Here is a 21,375-nt window from a genome sequence, read left to right as displayed (position 1 = left end):
AGGGTGGTTTTCAAATTAAAAGGGAGAGACCAGACCTACTGCAGCGCCGAAGCACAGGACGCCCTGGGAAGGAGACTGCCGCTCGCGTGGCTGCCCGCGGGTTGTGGGCAGGGCCCAGCGCACCTGTCACGACCTCTGAATGAGGCTGGGCCGCAGTGTGTGGCTGGGAGACAGCAAAGCCAACGGGTCATTAAAGGCCACCGTATCAGGGGCCCTGGCCCCAAAGCCACCGTGTGCGAGGGTAAAGGGGTGGTACAACAATGACAATAGCTCCTGTGCATATCCCCCTGCTCTCTGTCACCCGAGCTGCGTGCAGTACTGACATTATCTGATGGTCAGGCAAATGTGCGAGGTCGGTGTCCCAACGTCATCTGACTGGGTGAAGAAACTGAGGCACTGAAAAGTACCTTGCCCAGAGTCACCAGCTGATCAGCGGCAGGGCCAGGATTGGAATCTAAGTAGCCACATGGGCTTTCTGAGACCCTGGGGATTTGTAAGAAGAAAATGTAACCGAAACATCAGGCGCATTGTCAGACCCTTCCAGAATTCTCTCCTCCTCCTCCTCATTTAAAATGAGAACTTGACCTTACAGTCCTTTCCAGACAGGAGCCGAGTGGTGTAACAGACTTGATGCAGGCGTCCCCTCTTCCAGAAAGCCTTCCCAGATTTCCCCAGTTAGAGTCCTCATGTGTGCTCCTGCAGCCCCCTGGGCACGCCTCCATCAGCACATTTGTCCCCAGCACTGCCGGCGGCACCTGCTCCTTTCTGTCTACCCCGCAGGCAGGACCTCTCCGAGGGGCTGTTTCCTACATCCTTGTTGAACAGCGTTTGCCCCACCGGGCACTGAAATCAAAGGCCCAGGGTTTCCTTTCTCCTTTGCGGATCTGCCCCGGAGCTTGCACTTCCCAGAGGTCATTAAAGGCAAGTCCTGCCCCTGGGGGCTCGGGCTGCTTCGGGCGGCAGCAGATGATTTGGTCCAAGGTGGGCGGCTGGGAAACCTTAGAAGACCCGTTCTGCCTGCCTCGCGGGCTGTAGGGGACGTGAGGCGTGCGGCCCACGGGCGCCCAGGAACCGTGCGGGGAGCTGGGGTTATTGAGCCGTGACTGTGCCCACCCTGGGCCAGTACTTCACGGCCTCTCCACTGCCCTTCTTATCTCGTTCCGTAATTGCCTACACGCACACGCTTTCGGTGTGTCCTCCTTAAATTGTGGCGATTCATGCTCGTTGATAGAAATAGATGCGTGCTTCCGAATTACGTTTAATTGTGGTGAAATACGCATCACATGAAAATTATCATTGGAATCACTGTAACATGGACAACGTGGTGGCTTTTATTATGTTCACATACGCACAACCATCCCCGCTAGTTCCAGAACATTTTTTCATCCCAGAGGGAAACCCACACCCTTGGAGCAGTCACTCCCCATCCCCTTCCCCCGCCCCTGGCGACCACTGCCTTGCTGTCACTGTAGATTTGTCCAGTCTGGATATTTCATATAAATGGAATCACCAGTGTGTGGCTGTTTCCAGGGCTCACCCATGTCATAGCGCGGGTCAGTACATCATTCCTTTTCGGGCCTGAGCAGTATTCTACTAGTTGGATAAACCACATTTCTTTATCCTTTCATCTGTCGATGGGCATTTGGGTGGTTGCCACCTTTTGGCTTTTGTGAATGGCGCTGCTGTGACTGTTCCTGCATAAGTATTTGTTTGAGTCCCTGTCTGCAGTCGTCTTGGGTCTATACAGGAAAGTGGAATTGCCTGACCATAAGGTAATTAATTCTGTTTCACTTACAGGGAAACCGCCCAACTCTTTCCATAGTGGCTGCACCATTTGGCAACCCACCAGCAATGCACAGGGGTTCTGGTTTCTCCACATCCTCACATTTTATTTTCCTGACAGCCTTTCGAAGTATCCTAGTTACCTATAGTTTATGGATGAGCAAATGGAGGCTCAGAGCAGTTAAGCACCTCATCCAAGGCTGCACAGCTAGTTGGTGGCAGAGCCAAAGTTTGTGCTCGGGGACTCTGCACAATTACCTCCCAATGAGCACTCTTCCAGGGCTCACCTGAGACCAGCTCGGAGGCTTAGGGCTTCCAGGAGCTTCACCCTGTCCCTGGCTGCTGACCCCAGGCCTGGGCCTCCTGCCTGCAGGCTCGCCCTCCTCAGCATGGGAAGCCGCATCCGGCACCAGGTAGAACGTACTGGAAAGCAGCTCCTTCCCCATGGGGTAATGAACCCGGCCACAGCCCCCCACCCCGCCAGTCCCCGCGGGCTAGGAGGCAGCTGATTTTGTGCGTGGATCTCACTTGGGCTCAGAATACGTGGCTGTTCCCTGGTGGGCGACTTGCCCTTGCCCCTCCTCACCCTGGAGGCCGGAGATGCCTCAGCCAGGCCTCACCGCGCCCCGGGCGAGGGCTGTGCGGTCGTGGAGCGCGCCGTGGGGTCGCGAGGGCCCCCGCTTATTTCCCGGAGAAGGAGAGCGGGCCTCGCTCTCTGCGTGGAAGACGCCTCCTTTCCTACTGTCAGCGCAGCGGCCGCTCTCCCCTCCCACCTTCGGCGCCGGCGCCATCCTGAGGGCACCTCTGGCCCAGCTACTGCCCCAGAGCCGTGGCCTTGACCTTTCTCCTTGATCCTGACCCAACCACCTAGACCCCAGAGTCTCACCAGGTGGTGGTGTGGGGCAGCAGTGAGCTCCGTGGCCTCGGAAGCTGGTCTGGGGGAGCGCCCCGAGCCTCCGCTCCCGTGGCCGTGAAACAGGCAGTGGAAGGGGCGCCTGCGCGGGCCCCCCGCTCCTCCTCTCCCACCTCCTTGCTTTGATCCAGATACCCAGGGCCGACAGAAGAGATCCTGGCACCCAGGTCCCTCCCGTTCTCCCCTCACCTGCCAGGTGTGACTGCCGTCCATGCCCCAGGTCGAGATCTGGGGCTCTTCTGCCAAGAAGTCAGACAAAGGGTGTTTTCCCCAGTTACAAGCAGCGTGGCCGGGGCCCCCTTTTGGCCTCGACAGAGCAAAGCATTCGTAGCAGGAATCCTGCCCACCTTCGGGTGGGGGCCTAGTGCCCACCCGGCCCCAGCACAGGTGTGGGGCGATCCAGGGTAGCATCGCCAGCGTGCAGACCCCGAGGGCTTCCCAGGGGCGGGCACGTCACCAAGCACTTTCCTCCTTCACCTCTATTTGTATCTTCTCTTTATAGATGTGACTATTAAGGCACAGAGAGGCTAGGTGGCTTGCCCAAGGTTACACAGCTGGTGAGTGGTGGAACCGGGATTCAAACGCAGCATGACTTGGGATGATGCACGCCGGGCTGTTGAGACTTCTGGGGCAGAGCCTGGGTCTGGGCTGGCAGTGGGTGAGCCCTTCCTCTCGCCAAGCTTCCTTTGCCCTGGGGCACTGATCGCTCCTCTGCAAAGAAGAGGGACCTTAGCAGCCGTGGCCTGAGTTCGAGGAGGGCAAGCTGGCTCCAGCATCCTCTCCTCCGTGGCCCCAGCTGCCGGTGCAGTCCCAGGCACGTGACACTGCCGCTCTGTTGCTGTGCGCTGCCTCCACCTGAAATTTTCTCCAGGTTCCTGCACCCCGCTGTGCCCTTCCTGCTTGCCCAGGACACCCCAGGACCCTTTGCCGGCCCCACACTGCCCCCTCTGCAAGTAAGTGCTCCCTCGAGTCCCCAGGTGAGAAGACGGGGAGGCTGAGAGATTAGCCCGGATATGCAGGCCGGAGCTCACAGTGGCCAGTGCGTGTGTGCCAGGACAGTGCGGGGGCGGCCGGCGACGGGGCCGGGCGGGGGCTGGGCTCTGAGTCCCCACCGCCTCCTTCTCTCTCACCTCTGCCGCCTCAGCTGGGACAGGCACTGACCAGACTCTGCCTCCAGTGTTACTGGCCGATCACACTTCGCACCGCCTGGATTTCGGCCCGGCTTTAGAGGCCTTTGAGCTGGAGGGCTGCCGGAACAAAGGGCCACACACACGGGGTGGCTAAAAACAACAGACGTGGACCCTCTCCGTTCTGGACGCCCGAAGCTCACGGCCGGCCTCGCTCCCTCCGGAGGCTCAGGGAGAGCAGCCGTCCCGCCTGGTCGCAGCGTCTGTGTTGCCGGCGGTCCTCCTGCTCCTTGGCTTGGGGACACCTCCGGCCAGCGCGCCTCCACGTGGCCTTCACCACGTGCGTTTCAGTGTCCAGACCTCCCTCCTCTTACAAGGACGCCAGCCCCTCGATTAGGACCCACCCATACGTTGTGATAAGTTACGACCTCATCTTAACGTGATTATGTCCGCAAAGACCCTATTTCCCAAAAGTTTATATTCCCAGAAACCCAGGGATTAGAACTGCAGTTTAGCGTTTGGGGGACACAGCTCAACTCCCAACGGGGGGCTGTAGAGTTGGATTTTTTTCGCCTCTGCAGGGGAAGTGGGCTTTCCCTCCCGTTACATTCTCCCCCATCTCCCCGCCCAGCTGGTCACCTGTGTCCAGATGCTTCTGAGCTGGCCCCAGCAAAGAGCAAAGTGGCCAGGCACCCAATTCAGATGAATGGGCAGACGGGGACCTGGTTGCCTGCCCACCTGCCCACTGGCAACGGCCGGCCCTTAAGGGAGCATCGCTGGGTTCACCAACTTCAAGTTCAATTAGTGTCAAAACCCCCGCTGACATTTTTTCCCACCCTGCCTCTTGAGTGCCCGGGGCTGGCCCCGAGACGTGGTCCTCTGCGGTTGATTTCCTCCGCGCCCTCTCTTCCCTCCGGCCGGGAGCGGCTGTGTCCTGCTGGCAGGTGTGTTGCTGTGGGAAGGACGCGGAACCTCACCTGCAGGAGTGAGGGGCCCGGGGCCGGAGGGGCCGCGCTGTGCCGATGGGGGCAGCGAGAAAGCAGCCAGCAGGCCTCCCGCCTCGTGCCATGGCCACCCGCGGGAGGGGGCACCCAGGGCGGGTGAGAGGGAGGGAGCCCCTCGGCTTGGGGTGCTACCGACCCCACGGGGTGCCAAGGGGCCTGCTCCTCTTGGCGGAGTGAGTGGCTGAACGGGGCTGAGGAATGCACCCAGGAGACATGAGTTCAGGTTCTGCCCTTGTTGCCCAGGGCAGGCCGCCTCTCCTAGCCTGTTTCCTCACTGGTAAAACGGGTACTGCCACCCAGAATGCCATCTTCCTAGGCTGGACTAAAGGATCAGAAGAGGCAAGAAGCTGTGTGAAAGCTTTTGCAAAGATATCGTTAATGCCTAGGTCAAGGCCAGAGCAGCCGATCAACAAACGCGTCTGTGCCGGGTGGTGTCTCGCTCCTTGGCCTGACGACTCGCCAGGCGCTGCTTTCCTGGGCTCCTGCGTGTGTAACCCCCGTGCGGTCAGACGTTCAGAACCCACATCTGACGTGAGGGGCTGGAGAGTAAATAATTTAGAAAGAGACGAGGGAGAAGACTTAAACGCCCCCCATTCCTCCAGGAGGTGGGTGCCCCCAGCCTGGCCTGGAGCAGAGTTCAGTGGATCTAAACAAGACAGTGGGGGTGAGAAAACAAATCGGTTGTCAGCTGCCGCCACCCGGCCCCTCAGCTCCCGAGAGCAGGTCTGCGCATCCTCCCAGCGCTTCCTTCCTGGGTCGCCCTCGGCCCCTCCTCCGCCTGCCCCCACCTGCCCCCTCCCCGCCTGCCCCTCCCCCTCCTCCACCCCACCTGCCCCCTCCCCCACCTACCCTGAGGCAGCACTGACCCCACCGCCTTGGCTGAAGTCGGCTGGGGTTAATGGCCCGGGGAGCAACTCCCGACCTGGGCATTTGCAGGCTTAGGTGAGCTGTCCATGAAGCTGTGGAACTTAGCAGTGTATGTGGGACAGTTAAATAATGAAAACCAAAATAGAGCATTGCAGGAGCCTGGGGCAAGCTGCCTTGCGCCCCAGGAGGAAGCGGGAGGGAAGTTCACCGTCAGCCTCCTCCTGCCATGAAGCTGCTCTGGTTTAAAGTACATACATGTTTTCTTTCTATGTAAATTTTTTCATCTTGTGTTTATTTTTAAATATCTCCATCCCCCAGTTGGAGAAGTAATTTGTACGCTTGTATTCATCAGAGCAAATGAAGAAATGAAGAAGAGTAGAGAGACACAGCCCTCCTGCCTCTCCCCCACCCCATCGTGCTGGGGGGCTGTGCTAGAATTCTCTCGGAGGAACCCAAGGAAAGAGAGGGAGATGAAAGTATGCACTGAATTTGAGACTTCCAGGTTTTATTTTTGTTGTTGTTTTGCTTTTTAAATAAGGTTTTTATTTTAGAAAAGTATTTCACAGAAAAGTTGTGAAAATCAGTTTCCCTTATAAACATCTTACATTAGTGTGGTACATTTGCCACGATTAATGAACCCGTATTGATGCACTGTTATTAGTTAAAGTCCATTCTTGATTAGAGTTCCTGAGATTTTACCTAATGTCCTTTTTCTGTTCCAAGATCCCATCTGGGATATCACATTACATGTAGTCGCCCTGTCTCACTGGACTCCTCTTGGCTGTGAGAGTTTAGTAGACGTTCCTTATTTTTGGTAACTTGTGTAGTTTTGAGGAGTGTTGGTCAGATATTGTGCAGACTGTCCTCGGTTGGGAATTGTCTGTGTTTTTAAAGATTTATTTTTTTCATTTATTTCTCTCCCTTTCCCTGCCCCCCCCGGTTGTCCGCTCTCTCTGTCCATTCGCTGGGTGTGTTTTGTTCTCACAACTAGACTAGAGTGGTGGGCTTTGGGGAGGAGCCCACAGGGTACAGTGCTCTTCTCACCAGCATGACTGACATGTTGGCGGTGACTGTGGTCACCTGGCTGAGGTCCTGCGTGTCAGGACTTTCCACTGTGAAGTTACTACCCCCCCCTTGTCTTTCCTGTACTCTTTGGAAGGAAGTCACTGTGTGGCGGTGCTGAGTTAGGGAGACGTCCAGCTTTGGCAACAGAGCACCGAGGTAGCAAACAGCGGTCCAGCTACCGGCATGTAAGAAAGCTTTCAAATATCTAGCTGACTCAGAAGAAAGGAAGGGAAATCTCTGAGGAACTCCAACAAAGAGGCTGAAGCACGTGAACTAACACCAAGGAGGAGCAGGGGTGGTGGGCTCTGTGGTGGTTTGAAGCTGTATGGACCCCAGAAAAGTATGCTCTTAAAGTTGATCCATCCCCGTGCGTGTGGGCCCACTGTAAGTAAGATCTTTCCGGTGAGTAGGATCTTAAGTTAAGATGTGACCCATCTCATTCAGGGTGGGTCTTAATCCTCTCACTGGAGTCCTTTATAGACAGAAAGAATATGGAGAGAAAATGAAACAGCCACCGAAGCAAGAAGCTGAAAGCAGCGAACCCTGGAAGAGAAGAGAGAGACCAGCAGGTGCTGCCATGGGCCAGAAGAGTCCAGGATCACCAGCAGCTGGTCTTCAGGAAGAAAGCGTCGTCTTGATGATGTCTTGATATGGGCATTTTCATGGCTTCAAAACTTTAAGCTTGTAATGGGAAGGTAGTAAATTCCCATTGTTAAAAGCCAGCCCATTTTATGATCTGCTTTTGGCAGCCTAGCAAATTAGAACAGACTCAGATATGGGCTATGGCAGCTTGAGTCTGAAATTTTAATCCCACCCAGGGACAGAATGATAGGGCTTTGGGTCCCAGCAAGGCCAGAAGTTGGCCTGAGACCCCTCTGCAATCAGGAGGCTAGAAACTTGTTCGCTACCAAGACATCTACCAGGACATTTCATTCTATCCAGATGCTCTAGATAGGGGAAAAATGTCTCTTCAAGAAGCGGATGTGGCTCAACTGATAGAGCATCTGCCTACCATATAGGAGATACAGGGTTCAAACCCAGGGCCTCCTGACCTGTGTGGTGAGCAGGCCCACGTGCAGTGCTGCCATGCGCTAGGAGTGCCCTGCCATGCAAGGATGCCCCCGCAAGGGTGCCCCATGCTCAAGGAGTGCACCCCGCAAGGAAAGCCACCCCGTGTGAAAAGCACAGCCCGCCCAGGAGGGCGCCGCACACACACAGAGCTGACGCAGCAAGATGACGCAATAAAAGAGATACAGATTCCCAGGGCCGCCGAGAATGCAAGTAGACACAGAAGAACACACAGTGAATGGACACAAGAGAGCAGACAGTGGGGGGGCGGGGAAGGGGAGAGAAATAAATAAAATCTTTTTTTAAAAAAGGAAAGAAAAAGAAAAGAAACCAAAGGACAAAGGTTAAGCTACCTGTAGGTGCTGATTCTGAATTTACAACACACCCAATGTTGTAAATATAAGAAAATAATGTAAAAATAGATCCCAGATTCCTGGAACCCCTATCCAGCAAAATCCAACTCAAAACTGCTTTCCAAGGACTCCTCCAGTACCCAAAGTAATATGATTCCCACAGGGAAAAAAGCCTTGTGGAAAATGCGCTCAAATAAAAATTACAAACCATATGAGGATGTGGTCTACCGTGAGGTAAGTTCGCACAGACAACAAATGGGCAAATAAGCACCTCAAGAACTTGATTGTAGAATGGTATGGAAAAGTCTGTAAGTCCAATTGTGTTTAAAACAAGGAGATAAGAGAAGGGCTGGAAACCATAATAAAAGGGCAGTTTTGTGTGTTCTTTTTGGCTATGAAAAACTATGGAATAAAGAAAAACATTAAGATTCAAACCTGGTTCATCTTAAGAGGTGAATAAAATAGCCAAAACTAGGACAATATTGGAAAGAAAAAAGAGAAGTAAAACACAATAGAAGGAATGAAAACAGGGACACAGCTATGTATGGTAATACTTTTTAAAAACAGAATATATATAAAATGATGGGTGATTTTCTAGAAAGTGACTCAAGAAGAAATAGAAACTCTGCATAGATTGTAACCATTAAAGAAATTGAAACAGAATTAAATATATCCACAAAAAGGAATAGTTCCACATACTTTTACAGGCAATGTTTTACTGGACCCATAAATGAACTAATCATTGTATCCAATACAAACTCCTTCAGGAAATCTTAGAAAACTAATAGAACTTTTGAAAAAATTCTTAAGGCTCAGTGCACATTGCCAAATTGCTTTGCAATGGAATCACACCATTTTATGTTCCCAGGAGCAGAGTATGAAAGTTATTCTTTCAGAGGGTTTTTTTTTAAAGATTTGTTTGTTTATTTTTATTTCTCTCCCCTTCCCCCCACCCCGGTTGTCTGTTCTCTCTATTTGCTGCATCTTCTTTGTCCACTTCTGTTGTTGTTAGCGGCACAGGAATCTGTGTTTCTTTTTGCTGCGTCATCTTGTTGTGTCAGCTCTCCGTGTGCGGCACCATTCCTGGGCAGGCTGCATTTTCGCGCTGGGCGGCTCTCCTTACGGGGCGCACTCCTTGCATGGGGGGGCTCCCCTATGTGGGGGACACCCCAGCGTGACACGACACTCCTTGCGCGCATCAACACTGCGCATGGGCCAGCTGCACATGGGTCAAGGAGGCCCGGGGTTTGAACTGCGGGCCTCCCATGTGGTAGGTGGACGCCCTAACCACTGGGCCAAGTCCACCGCCTCAGAGGGTTTTTTAACTAAAGTTTTTATTTTGAGATAATTGTAGATTCAAATACAGTTGCAAGAAATAATCCAGAGAGATTCTCTGTGCCCTTTACCCTTCTTCCCCAATGGCAACACCTTGCAAACCTTGAGTACAACAAGGTGACAGGATATTGACAGCGCGGTGGAGGCACGGATCAGGCCGTCACCACAAGGGTCCCGGAGGTGGCTCTTTTATGGCCACACTCGCCTCCTTCCCACCCTCTTCCCATCCCTGACGGCAACCATGCATCTGTTCATTTTTTAATTTTTGTCATTTCAAGACGGCAGTCGAAATGCAGTCATGAGGTGAAGCTTGAAAGTAAGTTATGGACAAGAAACATGAAACAAACTTGCGAACAGAAGATCCATAGAGGACACATTGTTGAATCAGCGACTTTCTAGACCAGCCCTGTCCAAGAGAAACCGAATACCAACCACAAGTGTGAGCCATCTGATGTAATTTTAAAGTTTCTATAGGGAAGCAGATTAGGCTTAACTGATAGGGCATCCGTCTACCACACGGGAGGTCCGGGGTTCAAACCCAGGGCCTCCTGACCTGTGTGAAGCTGGCCCATGCACAGTGCTGATGCACACAAGGAGTGCCGTGCCATGCAGGCATATCCCCACGTAGGGGAGCCCCATGTGCAAGGAGTGCACCCCATAAGGAGAGCTGCCCAGGAGTGGCGCTGCACACACGGAGAGCTGACCCAGCAAGATGACGCAACAAAAAGAGACACAGATTCCCGGTGCCGCTGACAAGAATACAAGCCGACACAGAAGAACACACAGGGAATGGACAGAGAGACAACTAGGGGTGGGGTGGTGGGGGAAGGGGAGAGAAATTTTTTTAAAAAATCTTAAAAAAAAAACTTTCTATAGCTACATTTAAAAAATATGAACAGGTAAAAATTGATTTTAGTAGTACGTTTTACTTAGCCTAATACACTATTTCAACACATAATCAATATTTTAAAAATTGTTGATGAGATAGGTTCTGTTCTTATTTTGTACTGAGTCTTAGGAATCCAGTACATTTTGTCCTTCTGATGCTTCTCAGTTCGGATGAGCCACGTTTCGAGGCTCCAGAGCCACGCGTGGCTAGTGGCTGCCCTGCTGCCCGGCTCAGCCCTCACCTGCCGGAATGGAGCGCGACTCACCAGCATGCTCCTGGACGCCCCCAGGCTTGTGCTGGTTCCCCACCTTGTGCTGGTTCACGGTGGGAGCTCCTGGGAACCTGGAAAGCACCTGCCGAGTGAAAACAAGCCAGACACAGGAGGACGACTCTTGTATAACTTCACTTCCATGAAGTATCTAAAATAAGCAAATCGCTAGAGACAGAAGGCAACCAGAGCCTACCAGGGGAAGGGGGAATGGGGAGTTACTGCTTACTAGGTACAGAGTTTCTTTTTGGGGTCATGAAAAGCTCTTGGTTATGGGGGTGGCAACGGCAGCACTGCCAACTTCTGTACCTCAAAATGGCTGAAACGGGGCATCTTGTGTTCTCTATGTGTTCTTAAAAACCCTTATGCCTGTACTACCTCGAGAGTCCGATGTAATTGGACTTGGGAGCGATCCAGCACTGGGATGTTTTAAAGCTGCGCAGGGACGCGAATGGACAGCAGGGATTGGGGACCTCGGGCATAAGCGTTGGGGGCTGTGTCCTGTGCCTCGGGTTGGCATGGGCTCCCGGGAGGGCCCCTGGGCAGTGCCGTGCCCTTCCACTCCGTCCCTGGCCCGGCCTCGCTGCAGGCAGGCACCCTGCTCTCTGGCAGGCCCTGGAGGCGTCTTTGCCCGCCCCCCCCCCCCCCCCCCGCCCCGGTCCCGCAAAGCCCTGAGCTTCCCCAGCCCGCCTGGTCTGTCTAGCTGGAGGCCGCCGTGAAGGCTGGATTTAACCCGAGACGCCCACCCGCGTCCTGCCGGCTGTCCCACCCCACAGGGGCCCTCGAGCTCTGGGCTCAGCCTCCGCGGGGGGAAACCTGGCTTGGCTTCTGGAGCGAGGAATGAAGCTGCCCTGGCAAGTGGAGCGCCGGGGTCGGGAGCAGAGCTGCCAGCAGCGGAAGCAGCTGTAATGGGCCGAGGGCTCACGCGTGTCTGCCCAAGAAATGCCTCTTTTCCAGCCCGGAGCTCCTGGCGCCCAGCACTCTGAGCTTGTGAGACACAGGGAGAGCAGCAGCCCCTTGTCTTCCCGTCCCCTTGTCCCCAACCTGTTCCTGGGGTCCCCAGTCAAGGGCGGAATCCCTCTACCTTGGCCCTGAGTTCCCTCCACCCCAGGCCCTTAATTCTGTCATCCAGTCAGAGAAGAGTAAAAACCTCTTTACTATTTGTGAGCACCTCGATTTCATCTCTCAAGCGTCAGCTGGAGACTCGTGGGCCTGCGGCAGGGCCGGGCCACCTCCCAGGGCTGCGAGAGCAGGTGCGGGGCAGGCCCCCCCAGGCCGCTGCGGGCGACCCCTCCACAGGGAGGGACATGCTCAGAACCAGGCCTTCGGGCCTCGGGCCTCCCAGGTCATGGTGGCCGGAAGCGGGCGCTAAACCCCTCACGCTGAGCGCCAACTCCACTGAGAAACACGGCGTGCCTCTTCCGCTTTTCTCTCCCTGCCCGTGTCCGGAGGGCCTCTCATCCTGAAGCCCACTCGCATTTCGGGGGGCAGGGGGCTGGAACTCGGGGCTCATGGGGCTTGTTCAGGACCCACAGTGGCCTGTCTGGTGCCTCTGTCTGACCCTGGGCTTGGAACTCATGGGGCAAGGACAAAGGTGATGGAGAGAACAGGGACTGGGGACGGGGTCCTCCGCAGCATCGGAATCCTGTCTTACGGTAAAATACGCTGGAGGCAGGAAAACGGTGCCGGGAGGGGGGTTTGTAGAAACCCATCCTGTGCTCTGGCGAGGCCACGCTGGGTTGTCACTCAAGTGTCCTCACTCTGCACTGCAGCCTTCGCTCTGGGCATATTTTCTGCAAGCACCGAGGGTGGACCCCGAGTCCATCCCAGGTGGCTTCCCTAAAGCCAGCCTGGCTTTTCTCCCAGGGCTCCCCCACCCCTCCTTCCTTCCTTCTCCCCAGAAGGAAGAATCAGAAGAAACTTTCTCTCTTGAAAAATAAATACTGACTATAATAATGGAGTGGGGCTGGGACATGACCAAGAATACCTCAGAATGGTCCAGCAGGACCTCCTCCTTCCCATCATATTGTTGTCAATATCATCATCACCACCATTTTATAAGGAAAATATCTGGTTTGTCCATCCATCTGAGTGATGCAAAGTCCAAGGGAAAAAAGATTTGAAATCTTCAGTTCTCTGAAAATATTGAGAAAAAAAGCTTCCATTTGACTTCAGAAATTGCCTCTTTTCTGAAGTGAGGGTTTCCTAGGTGGCAAGCTAAGCACTCTGTTGTAACTTGTCACTGCTGCTCCGCCAGTCGAGGCCACGAGGTGAATGAGAGGCAGTCAGCATAGTAGGTAAGGGAGCCAGACTGCCGGGTTCAAATCTGTCTCCCCCACTTTCTAGCTTAAATTGCTTAACCACGCTGTGTCCCAATGCCCTCACCTATAAAACAGGGATAATACACAGAGTTCAAATGAACTGTTTGCGTTTACTACATGCCAGCCTGAAGACCCTAAGCTTGTGATGGGTGTTAGCTCACTGAATCCTCATGACCCTAGGAAGAAGGCACTGTTATTACCCCACTTAATAATAGCGAAGAGTCATAGGTTGTTTGGAACAGTGCCTGGCACACAGGGTCCGGTCAATGTCAGCCTGCAGAATCGGGGAGGCAGAAGTGTGCAAGGGAGAGCAGCAGCAAACAGCTCAATTGGGGTGCAGAGAAAGGATGGGATATCCCTGCCCAGCTGGCTCCGTGGGTGTTTACAGCCTGGAGCTGATGGATGGCCAGTGTCACCAAAATTAGATCAAGTCTGAACATTTTTCCTGTCTACACATATTAAGACACAGGGTACGAAGTTGTTTTCCATCTCTTACCGGCTTTTATGGCGCCCAGTAGCTGCGGGGGCACTGAGCACTGTGTGCTCAGCTGGCGTGGGAGGTGCGAGCAGGAGGCGGCGGTGGCATGCGCCAGCTTCTAATTGCCAATGAAGATTTCACGTCACTGAATCATGTAGTTTGCACTCTCCATCGCCACTGTGCCTCAGCGGAATGTAAAGGAGAAAGGAATTATGCAAGCCTGCCTTTTCCAAGGGGTGCCTTGGTTTCCAGAAATATGGCAAGATAGAACTCCAGTTCTGCTGCTGTGGAAGTTGGGGTGGTGGCTTCTTGCATCCTGAGACTGGTGTTCAGGGTGGTCAGTGTGAACCCCCTCTGCTGCTGGGGTCTCATGGCGTGCCCCCACCCCCAGGCCAAGGTGAGACTTGGTGGGGTGTACCCATGGGGTGTGGCTGCGAGTGATGGGAGGCAGAGGGCAGAGGGCAGCAAGGCTAAGGGACAGAAAGGTTTGCTCTTCATAGGAAGAGGCATGGGGAGGGGAGACGTGGGCAGCGCCTGGGCTCGGGGGCCGGGCGTGCCCAGGCTCAACCCCCAGCTCTGCCGTTTACGAGCTGCCTGACGGTCATGTCTTCAGCCTCAGGTTCCCCATCTGTAAAGAAAGAATGGTACGACTGGGCGCGGTTATAGGAGACGATCGTGGGGGTCCCTGTCCTCCTCCCCTGCTCTCATCTGCTCTGAGCCTGCGGTGCCTTTGTGCCCAGCAAGCATTCAAAACTTGGGGGCGTGAAATTTAAGTGATAGTCTCCATTCCCTGCGAAGCCCCTGCTCGCACCCGCTTTCCGCGTCTAGCCTTTACCGAGCACCTGCCGTGGATCAGCTCGAGGTCGCAGTGCTTGATATGCATCAACTCACTAGTCCGGGAAGACGCCCCTCGAGGGAAGGGTCCCATATTCCCATTTTACAGACAAGGAAGTCTTTCTGTGGCTCTTAAACGAAATCCTCCCACAGCCAGCTCAAGTGGGTGTATCTCCAGGAAGCAGTTCGATCTGAAATCCCTTGACCGGTTCAGCCGGGGATGACTAGGAAAAAAAAGGGATGGAGGAAGTGGACTCATTGTCCCGCCCCAGCCCCATGTGACCTCAGCAAATAGAGGTGTGGAGCCACTGGGGGGAAGTGGGGACTCCCTGACTTAGGGCCTGAGGCTCCAAAGAGGAGCCACAGCCCCGTGTGCCATGGATCTCTGCCCCTGGGCACAGACCCCAAGAGTGGGGATGGCTCCTCTCAGCCCATCCCCACCGCTAGCCAGCTGACCACACACAGGAGCGCCATCTTGTCTGGTCACCTTGTCATCCCTGCCCGTCAGGCAGAGGATCGAGCTGGAGATACACGTCCTCAAGGAGGAGGGGAGGGACACTTGGCCTCCCCATCAGAGCAGAAGGGGAGGGGCTGGCTTTGAAGGGCAGGGCCCCCTGAGCACATGCGCCTAGAGGATGTAATCACAAGGCAGCCACCCCGTATTCCCTCCCACTGTCCCTTACATTGTAGGGCTAGTTCTTCCTTGTCCTGGGTGGACAGTTGGGTAGCCTCCATCATTTTTCTTGTCTCCCAGTAATGCAAGATTCTCCAGCCAGTAGCTGGACTGCCCTGTCCCGAGTGCAGCTTCTGACCTTAGTGACATGACCGCTCCTCCCTTGGCCAGCGCAAGCCTATGGCGATGGGAAGCGCAGGGTGTGGGGAGGGGTGTGGCTGGGCTCCTGTCTCCTTCGTCCCCTCCTCCCCACCCTGCCGTCTAGAGTGGGAGCAGGAAGGAGGCAGGAGAAGTGGGAGAGTTTTACGTCGCTGGTACAGCCATGGGTGGCGCTGGGCCCTTTGGGCTCGGGAAGCGTACCAGGCTGGGCCTTTCTCCCGTGGCCCGTGCCTTGGGCTCTTCAGAGACCTCTGCAGCCCTCGTGCCTCGCAGTTTGAAGTTCCTCTGATGTGGGTGAGGCTCTCTCCCATGCTTCCTCCCTCAGCCTCCTGGCAAGCAGTGGGCTCCCTCCGCTCCTCTTGCCGAGGCTCCTTCACCCTCCTGGCAGCCAGCTCGGAGGGGACCTGGGCCACTTGCCTGCCAGCGCCGCATGCTTGGTCCACACCTGCTCTGTGCACACACTCGTGCATCCTTTGCCCCAGGGCAAGCTGGTCGAGCAGCAGCAAACCCTCCTTTGCTTCCACCACCAGAGCCAGTAGCCCTCCTCCTTGGGCTGAGGGGTCCTGACACCGAGGGGCCATCAGCAGCCCTTCCAGGCCGTCTCACAAGTCCCCCTCACAGCCTTGAGCTCTAACAGTTGCGCCAGGTGAGCTATTTAGGTCAGGAAGCCAGTTCACCGTCAGCTCATTTCTCTAAGTCACACGGGGTGCTCTGCTCACAGCTCTCTTTGGATTATAGCATGTACTTTCTTAGGGATATCATTTACCATACATGTAAACATATGGGATATAGAAGTATTATGTAAAATACAATGTATAAAGTATTGATACTATATCTATGGTTACATTTGTTACCAAAGAGTATCATACTGTACACAATTTCCTGACTTTTTGCATTTATTAATAATAAATCTAGGAGAGCTTCTCATATCAAGCATGCAGTGCTTCCTCCTCACATTCACTAGTTATGGAGTATTCTTTTATAAGGTTGAATCCTAACTTATTTAACCTGCCCTCGCTGGTCACTGAAGTTGCTGCTGTTTCTTGCAATTGCAAAGAGTTCTGCAGAGATACCCCTCTATGTCTATCTTTGCATAGTTTTGTGAATTTTTCCGTGGAATACATCTGTAGCCGTGGAATTACTCAGTCATGGAGTATTTGCTTTTTTAATTTTGGCTGGTATCACAAAACAGATCGACACTTATATTCCCACCAAGCGTACCTGAGACTGTCTCACAAGCTTGCCAGTCTGGAGGTGGTCAAACGTTAACATTGTTTACCTATTAAATGATAAAATGATCTCTTAATTTGATTTTCATTGCTTTAATCCTGGGTGAGGTTGAACATGCTTTTATGTAGATAGGACAGTTATAGATCTTTTTAGTAACATTTACCACTTTTGTCCATTTTCTTAGACTATTGCTCATCTTTTTCATTTTTCATTTTTTGCTGATTTGTACAAGTCCCTTATAAATTAAGGAAAATTGACTTTTGTTGGTTAAATGTGTTGCCAATATTTTTTTCCTGTGTGTGGCTTGTTTTCTGGTTATTGGTCATGAGTTTTCTTTGTTCTTGTTATTGTTTTTGGTTCTACAGAGACTTAAAATTTTCGGGAAGTCAAATATAGCTAATTTTTCTTTTCTATCTCTGGGCATAGTATCTCACTTAGAAGTGCCTTCCATGCTTCAGAACTGTAAGTACATTCCCCAGGTTTCTTCTACTAATTTTATTATGTTTCACATTTAAGTCTTTGATCCATCTAGAATTAATTTTGGGGAAAAAAAGGGTGGTAGGCCTCCAAAATATTTTTTTTCCTTAAAAGTGGTAGCCGTCTTTTCCCAATTAAATTTAAAATGTCATCTTTACTACATACTAAATGTCCATATGCCTCTGGAGTTCTAGAATTGCTTTTAAAAATAAACCATTTTATTGAAGTAATATATATGCAGGAAAAGGCACAAGTCCTAGCTGTACAGCTTGATTAGTGAATATGTCTATATCGCTACCCACCCAGATCCAACACACTCTTTTGTGTCTCTCTTCTTATTGATTTGCTGATGTTCTTGATAATATGCTGGTTGTGGGTCCTTTGTCAGATGTTACATATTATTATGCTTGTCAATACTTTTTAATACAGTGCCAATACAAAACTTGGTAAATTTATTCCCCGATACCATTTTGTTGATATGTAGATAGGAATTTTGGGGTATTATATTTTCAAACTGGCCACATTTGTGTCAATAAACCTGCTGATGTTTTGTATGATACTTTTGTGTCCCACCACTTACCTGAACACGTGTATTAATATGAGTGTGGTTTTTTCCTTGGTCTGGGCATTCACATACTTAGTCTTTCACAGGTGATACATGCACTTCCACAATCTCAAGTCAAAAATATAAGGCCTTTTGCTTGGCGTGGGGAGCCCTGACCTTGAAGGGAGTGTCATCACTCACCTTAGCTTAGCCTAGCAAACCCCAGCCGTGCTGCAAGCCTGGCCATCAGCACTGAGCAGAGTGCAGCTTCCAGAGCTTCCTTTGTTTTCCACAGGGGAGGGGCTCTTCTGACCTGGGGCACTTTGGGATTCTCCATATCTACACTGGAGGGGCAGAGAGTAACTAACACCTTTTTGTACCTCAAGCAGGAGGGAGGAAAAAACCTTCTTTGTTTATTCGTCTTCCTTTTAGAAGGCACTGGAAACCTCTGCTTCCTGCTTTTGTTGGGTCTCTCATTATGATTGTTTCTTCTTGTGTCTCTTGTTGTGTTATCTTGTTACATCAGCTTGCCACACCTTCCCATCACACCAGCTTGCTGTCTTCTTTAGGAGGCACCGGGAATCAAACCAGGGACCTCCTGTGTGGTAGGCAGGCGCTCAATTGCTTGAGCCACGGCCACTTCCCATGACGTTTCTTTAAGAGTGCTGAAATGGTTCCTATCCTCTAACCCAGAAATTCCATTTATAGAGATTATCCTGAGGAAATTATTGCAGATGTCCACAAACACTTAGCTACGAGAGTATTAATCCATCATTCTTTACAGAAGGGAAAACGTTGGAAACAACCTAGCCATTCCACAGTAGGGAAATGGTTACATTAGTTTGCAATTATGCATATCAGAGAATATATATTCTGCAGCTACTAAAAATAAGTGCTGAAAATTTTGATCATATGAAGTACCCTAAAATCAGATTCCTCTATGAGAAGTGCAGGATGGTCCCATTTTTAATGCATAGAAAATTTTTAATTTGCCTCAGAAAATTCTGCAAAGAAAGGAGTATTCATGATGTAATTCTTTTTTTAATTTTTTTCCCATGATATAATTCTTAACACCTCTTTGTTAGTCCTACCTGGTTAGGTGGCCATCCCATCTGACTTTGTGTCTGTGGCCATACCTTTGGAGAAACGCTGAGGATACTTTACAAGGCATCTTAGTGGACAACAAAGTCTCAGTCTGCTCTCTCTCTCCACCCAGACTTCTGGCAGGCCCTCTTGGTGGGGTCCATGACGTTCCCCGCTCCCCTGTGGAAACTGGATCATCACTAGCCTCCCACCACACCAAGGTGAGGAGAGTGTTAGTAGATACTGCAGCTCCACTTCGGAGGTTTGGGGACACAGTGTGACAGGGCTGTGCCGGAGCTCCCTCTCCTCGGCTCAATAGCCTGGACTGCTGGCAGACCGGCCGGCTGTGGATTTGCTTTTAGTCGTGGGACAGAGAGTCCTTAATAAGCAGAGAGCATGCTCCTTGGGGCTTGCTTTTGTCAGAGAACGGTGACTCCTGCCCAGCAATGCGCGAGCTCTCCAAAGGCCGCCAACCGTGAGGGAAAGCACGCTTGGTGGGGGCGGCCGGGAACACAGGCCATTCGGTCATCAGTCGCCCTTCAGACCTGGAGGGAGCACCCCAGGCAGCAGCTTCTGGTCCCACCTCCCCTTCTGCACGGCCACTTGGTGGAGGGCAAAGGCTAACTAAGGGGGACCCCGAGAGGGGAGAGCAGATGGTAAGACACCTGGGGGTTTCCAGGCTGCAGGTGGCCCCCGCCCTCTGAGGCCAAGCCCCCAAGCTCGACACTTAGGCATTCAGCCCGCATGTGTGCTGATAGCATGTTGTTGTCTGTGTCTACGGAGATGCCACTCGGCCCACCGTGAGGCACCCTGTACATTATGATGCTGAACAGTTTAGCTGCTCAAATGAGAAAGGCTTAAAATCTGTCCAATCCAAAAACTTTAATCAAGATGGAGATGAGAGAGGAGATGGGAGGGCTGAAATTTGGCAGTGATGGAGAAGAAGAAAATTCTACGGAGAACAGCTGCCATGATGAGAAGGCGGTTGGAGAGCTGGATGGAGAAGAGAAGTGGGCCAATTTATCCTACCGTTCACTGCTCTTTGGGGGTGTCAGGATGTGCTATTTTCTGGTTGCAGCGTTGTACTGAGATGGCACAAGGTAGCCCAGCCTTCCTCTATTACACTTTCATAAATCCTCACAGTAGCCCTTATGAAGTTATCTCTGTTTTAATAGATGAAGAGACTGAGGGTCAATGAGATAATGTGACTTGCCCAGGATAATAAATCAGAGAGCCAGCATTTCAATTTGGATTTGCCTGATCCTCAAGCCCGTGTACCATTCACCACATGGCTGTAAATTCCAGGGATTAAACTATGACGTCAGACCCTCCACCCCTGAGTTACATTCTGGACAGAGTCAAGCTGGGAATTTCTAGCATAGCTATGCAGTGAGAAGGAGATGCTCATTAAACGGAATGGGGGAATTATTTTGGCAACCCCTGCTGTGTAACGAATTATCTCAAAACTTAGCGATATAAAACGACTGTTTTATTTTGCTAGTAGGAAGTATGGCAGTGCTTATCTGGGTAGTTCTTACTTGGAGTTCCTCTGGCGGAGGCAGCCAGATGCTGGCTGGGGCTGCAGGAACCCGAAGGCTCACATGGGCTGCATGTCCACGATGGCTCAGCCCCGTAGACAGCAGCTGATGTTCACAGCAGGCTGGAAACCCAGCTGGGCTGTCACTAGAGCACCTCCGGACAGCCTCTAACGCAGTGGTTCCAAACACGGGGGTGATTTTGCCCAGAGGACATTTTTGGTGGTCCCAACTTGGGAGGGGAGGAAATGCTATTGGCATCTGGTGTGTAGGAGGCCAGGCATCTGCTAAACATCCTGTGATGCACATGACGCCCCCTCCCCCAGCAAAGAGTCATCCAGCCCAAAATGACGGTAAGGCACATTTGAGAATCTGTGCTCAAAGGATGTGGACTCAGCATTGTCGGACTTCTTCCGTGGGGCGCTGGCATACCCCAGAGCACAACTAGGGAGAAGCTGCATCTCTTTTATGACCCAGCATCAGAAGTCAAGTAGCATCACATCTATGTTCTCATTTGGTCAAAACAGTCACAAACCTGCCTAGACTCAAGAGGAAGCAACGTGGACCCACCTCTTGATGGGGGCATGTCAGAGAATCGTGGCCACTTTTTAAACCACCGAGAAGGCGGTGGGTTCTGCATGGTGGGAAGCAGGCCCTGGGGGCTGTCCTTCGGTCATCAGCTGGTCCTCCTGAGTGGTGGCCAAATGGACACTGAGTCACTGGCCCAGCTCGCAGGACAGCTGCTTTCACTGCCTTGGAAGTCCATCAAGTATCCCTGTTGTCCAAGCCCTTCATCAACTCACTGCTGGGGCTTCTCTGGGCCAGTAGGGAAACTGAGATCAGGTGTCTGCATTTGACAAGGCTACTTTCTTTCTCCTTCTCTGAAATTAACCCCTGTTCACCGGCTCTCTATGGGGCTTTCACTCATGCCAGAACCTTACCTTTCTCAGCACCAAAGTACTTGCCTTTCAAGTCCTTTTATTATTGGCTTGGGCAGGGAAATGTGCTATTAGTGATTTAATCTCCACAAGACATTTCTCCCTAATTGCTAGCCATGGATGATAATTAGCAACTATTAATTCCTGATAATTAACAAGCTAATACTTAGAGGTAATGGGACCCGGGTAATCATCTTAAAAAGCTCAGCACTGCTGTGCTTTTGGGTTCCCGGCTCTAAAGGATGACACTGCATTTCAGGAGTTAGATCAAACCTCTGCATCTGTGTTTTTTAACAAGACAGTTCCTAGAGAACTGACTACTCTCTTTAATTTAGTTTTCTTCTCTGGCTGTAGAAATAATGTCCTTTTAGAAGCTTTGACAAGGACAGAAAAGTATAAAGAAAATAAAACATACACAACCCTATTACCTGC

The 21,375-nt window shown here is 52.0% G+C and overlaps 1 protein-coding gene across 5 annotated transcripts in view; it reads left to right on the top strand.

Moving 5' to 3' along the window:
* Positions 1–21,375, top strand: part of CACNG5 (calcium voltage-gated channel auxiliary subunit gamma 5) — a 43,837-nt gene that overhangs the window by 8,463 nt on the left and 13,999 nt on the right. Inside the window, exons 1-4 of one of the 5 annotated variants that reach the window (XM_058284585.2) lie at positions 781–921; positions 3,198–3,648; positions 3,840–4,766; positions 18,604–18,691. The exons of 2 other annotated variants lie outside the window; for them this stretch is intronic. The gene's annotated coding sequence lies outside the window, so the exon portion shown is untranslated. Of the gene's footprint in view, positions 1–780; positions 922–3,197; positions 3,649–3,839; positions 4,767–18,603; positions 18,692–21,375 lie in introns of those variants that run through there. 2 more of the 5 variants (XM_058284583.2, XM_058284582.2) reach the window with 2 other exon arrangements.

Source organism: Dasypus novemcinctus, chromosome 21, assembly GCF_030445035.2.
Source record: "Dasypus novemcinctus isolate mDasNov1 chromosome 21, mDasNov1.1.hap2, whole genome shotgun sequence".
NCBI lineage: Eukaryota > Metazoa > Chordata > Mammalia > Cingulata > Dasypodidae > Dasypus > Dasypus novemcinctus.
The sequence above is the reverse complement of the archived record's forward strand: the minus strand, read 5'-3'. Positions and strand labels throughout refer to the sequence as shown.